The 4,616-nt window shown below is 39.8% G+C and overlaps 1 pseudogene across 1 annotated transcript; it reads left to right on the forward strand.

The window, feature by feature from the left end:
* The first annotated feature begins 1,739 nt into the window (after positions 1 to 1,739).
* On the forward strand, positions 1,740 to 2,969 carry LOC308240766 (ras GTPase-activating protein-binding protein 1-like; annotated as a pseudogene). Its single transcript has one exon. The product of its transcript is annotated as a ras GTPase-activating protein-binding protein 1-like (transcript).
* The last annotated feature ends 1,647 nt before the right edge of the window (positions 2,970 to 4,616 follow it).

Below are 4,616 nucleotides of genomic sequence, written 5' to 3' on the forward strand. Positions count from 1 at the left end.
AACTCAACTGACTATTTAAAAACGTGTCTACTTTATTAGGAACTAAATCACATACACACACTCTATACCCATCAAGGATTACAATTTTTAAATCAGTGCCTCTCTGTAGTGGCATTGTTCAGTTGAGAAAAATAAGACTGAAGGATATACAGTCCATCCTTTCTCAAAAATCTATAGCAGTGTAAACTTTATCTCTAAAGGACCGGCAAGTAAATATTTTAGGCTTTGTGGGCCATATGGTCTCTGTCACAACTGTGTGACTCTGCTGTTGCAGCACCAAGCAGGCACAGAAAATATGTGAATAAATGAATATGATGTGCTCCAATAAAATTTTATTTATGAGCACTGAAATTTGGATTTTACATAATTTTCACATGTCATGAAGTATTATTATTCTTTTTTTCAGCCACTTATAAATCAAATACATTTACTTTTGATCCACAGGCCATAATTTGCCAACCACATCCTAAAGTCAAGCTGCTTTAAAACGCATTCTTGACCATTGGAGAGAGGCATACCTGACTTTCTCATTTTGACTTTTGACTAGATTACTAGTCAAAAGGGCAATGTAAGAAATGTCAGATGAGCTTCACAATTGGGTTTACTGTGAAGATGCCACCCAAAGCAACACACACTGTTGCCTTAAAGTGGGAGCAATTTCCCTGGGGTCCTGAGAATGGTTATACTCCTGCTGGGCAAGTGGCTTCTTGCAAAGAATCATAACACAGATAACTTTCTTTTTGCTTGAGCTGCTAGAAAGTTCACAGGCCAATTCGCTCAGATCTAGCAAATATATTGGATCATACAGCATATATTTTGTATAAATATATTCCACATTTATCTCCTTTTTCAAATCAGTTTTTTTCTTTATCACTTTTAAAATAGTATTGCATTGTATTGATTTTTGTAAGTAGCCCAATAAGACAGAAAGCAAATAAAATAATACTAATAAAATTTACATTATACTCATATTTTTATACTTAAAATTGTTGGTAATTCGTTAATCAAAAATTATTTCTTATTTGGCCACTGTTGCTCAATGGTTGAGCATCGACCCATGAACCAGGAGGTCAGGGTTTGATCCCCAGTCAGGGCTCATACCCAGGTTGCAGTCTTGATCCCTAGTAGGGGTCATCTGGGAGGCAGCCGATCAATGATTCTCTGTCTATCATTGATGTTCCTATCTCTTTTTCCCTCTTCCTTTCTCTCTCTGAAATAAATAAAAACATATTTTTTACTAAATGACTTATTATAATGTTCCCCAAAAGAGCACCAGGACCAGTAGTTTTATGACCTGTCATGGTCGAACAATCCTCACCTGAAGGAAATCTTGGACAGAAGTCCAATAATGCAACAGACACAATGTGGATGGAGTTTCTCTGAGTGAAATGAGAACCCAGGATAAGGAGGTACAGAGGCCACCTGAAGGATAGTCACTGGGAGTACTTATTAGAATGATAGATTTCTGGGCTCCACTTAGAGCCTCTGAATCTTCCTCTTTCAGGCATAAAGCATGAGAATCTGCATTTTAAATGAGATTTTTGAGGAATTCTTTGAAATACTAAAAGTTGAGTGGCATCATCCAAGAGGTCTGCTAAGGACAATTTGAAAAACATTGTTCTAGGGATGCAGTTGCATGAGGGTTTTGTTTTCTGTTTTTTGTTTTTTTCCTTCCTCAGAACTGTGGAGCAAAGCTTGTTCCTCTCCCACTTGCTGCCCAGATTGAACTGACCAAAGCAATGGTTATGGAGAAGCCTAGTCCCCTGCTGGTCAGGTGGGAATTCGTGAGATAGTATTACACACTACTAAACAAGGCGCCAGTCATGCTATACAGATTTTATGGGAAGAAACTCTTCTTATGTCCATAAGGGGTTGAATTCAAATGGAAAGCCAGCATATGTGATCTATGGACAGAAAGAAATCTATAGGGAAGTGATGTCACAAAGCCTCATCAATTGCCACGCTAAGATTCACCATGTTGATGCTCATGCCACTCTGAATGATGTGGTCCAGGAGATGGGGTTGCTGTCTAATAACAACTAGGCTTTGAGGAGATTCATGCGGACATTTGTCCTTGCTCCTGAGGACACTATTGCAAACAAGTTCTACCTTCACAATGGTGTCTTCAGATATCAAGATGAGGTCTTTTGTGGCTTTGTCACTGAACCTCAGGAAGAATCTGAGGGAGAGGCAGAGGAACCTGAAGAAAGACAGCAGACACCTGAGATGGTACCTGATTATTCTGGAACTTTCTGTGATCAGACGCTCAGCAATGACGTGGAAGAACATTTAGAGGAACCTATTGCTGAACCAGAGTCTGATCCTGAACCAGAACTGGAGCAATAACCTGAATTTGAAACCCAAGCGGAAAAGTGTGAGCCAGTGTTGGAGGAAACTGCTCCTGAGGATGCTCAGAAGAGTTCTTCTCCAGCACCTGAAGACATCACTCAGACAGAGCAGGAAGCCTTGGAGACATGTTCCTGGGCATCTGTGACCAGTAAGAACCTTCCACTCAGCAGAGCTGTTCCAGTTACTGTGATACCACCTCATGTTGTTCAAGTACCAGCTTCACAGCCTTGCCCTGCATCTAAGCCTGAATCTCAGGTTCCATAGCAGAGGCCTCAGAGGGATCAAAGAGTTCTTAACAATGAATAAATATTCCTTTCCAGTGGGGTTGAACCCTGAAAAATTGTGAGACAGCCTGACAGCCACCAACTCTTCATTGGCAATCTGCCTCATGAGGTGGACAAATCAGAGCTTAAATATTTCTTTCAAAATTATGGGAATGTGGTGGAGCTGTACATTAACAGCAGTTGGAAATTACCCAGTTTTGGTTTTGTGTGTTTGATGATTCTGAGCTTGTCCAAGAGGCCCTTAGCAACAGACTCATCATGTTCAGAGGTGAGGTCCATCTGAATGTGGAAGAGAAGAAGACTTGAGCTGCCAGGGAAGGTGGACCAGCAAGATAACCATACACACACTCTATACCCATTAGAGATTATAACTTTTAACTCAATGCCTCTCTGTAGTGGCATTGTTCAGTTGAGAAAACAAGACTGAAGGACATACAGGCCCTCCAGGTAGGCTGGGTCATGGAATGAGAGGCCCATCCTGAGAGGCATGGTGCCGAAACCAGGATTTGGAGTGGGATGGGAATTGCTCCAAGACCGTGAATTGCTCTTCACTGGTCTTCACACAGCAGTGCAAACCCCTATTCCTGCAGAATGGTGAATTTCTTCAACCACCATCTGGTATCTTGCAATGTGACCCTGGTCTCTTATAAACTCCTTTAAGTTTGTACAATTTTGCTTTTTGTGTTAATGGTGTATGTTCTCTCCCCTCTCCCTCCCTCTCCTCACCTTTTTGTCCTTCACTTCCAATTTTGTGGACTGATATGTTAGGAAAAATTGATTTTAAAGAATGAAAAAAGGACTGAATTTCCTTGCTTTACTTTGCATATACAGACTGGATTTAACAGCCATTTCCCCAAAGGAATGTGTCTCACTTATTACTGACATTTGGTATGTTTCATTCATTTGGATATTTTTTACATATTTTCTACATGTTTCAAAAGCTCTTGAGAAATACAGGATTTGATAAACAGAAACTGTCATTGGAAAAATTGACAATTTTGATTCTCACTGGTATGGTTTAAAAAATTAATAAAAGATGTTAATGGAAAAAAAAATCCCTCAAAACATTGTTCCAGGCAGTAACACAAATTCAAAGAAGATGGGGCTACCAAAGGGAACTATCTAGGAAATCTGGGCATGTTCTTAGTGCAAAGGTAGAAGGTAGATGATGATGAACATGGACTCAAGGAACAGTCTGCCAGGGTTCAAATCCTGCTTCTACGGTTACTAGCTGTGTAACCTTGGACAAGTCACTTAACCTCCCTATAAGTACCTTCTATATAATCTTTACCTCGTTGTAAAATAAGGATGTTGATTAGCAAAAGTTTGTTGGGCAGATTTTGTAGCTACACGGTTTTTAGAACAATTCTCAAACACTTTCCCTTATTTCTATCTATCTCTTATCAGACACTTTTTAATGCAGTTCCTAAATCTCCTCCTATCTCTTCCTCTCTCCTCCTTTCCTCTTTCATTCTTATTCTTCTGTATTTGCCCTCTTTGATGTCAAAACTCAAACATTGTGGAACTAGGTGGAAAAAGTGAAACTGCATCTTTACAGTTGATGATGTCAGAATCAAGTTGAAAAGATTAGGAGGAAGAAAATCTCTGTCACCTTGAAGCCTTAGCAGTAAGACCATAAAATGAGTGCAATGCGCAGACAGGGCTTAGCTGGAGCACTTTCGCTCCCAAAGTGGACAGAACTAAATTCTGGTGATAGACTTTCAGGCCAAAAGCAATCTTCTGATGTTCAGCTTGAGACCAGCTGTATCCTTACAGCCCCTAATCGCCCAGCATCTGCGATGCTGTCATTACCAAGAGGAAATGCATATGCAAAGTCCAGCATCTTTCAGTGCAAATATACATTAAGTATAAATACATTTCAATCAGTAGCCAATCATTTCAAAAGGCTTTAGTCACATGTAGTGTCTTAAGGAAACAAAATGCAATATTTACTTGGCAATAGTGTGTGTATATTTTAGTATG

Source organism: Plecotus auritus (genome assembly GCF_963455305.1).
Source record: "Plecotus auritus genome assembly, chromosome: 1".
Taxonomy (NCBI): Eukaryota; Metazoa; Chordata; class Mammalia; order Chiroptera; family Vespertilionidae; genus Plecotus; species Plecotus auritus.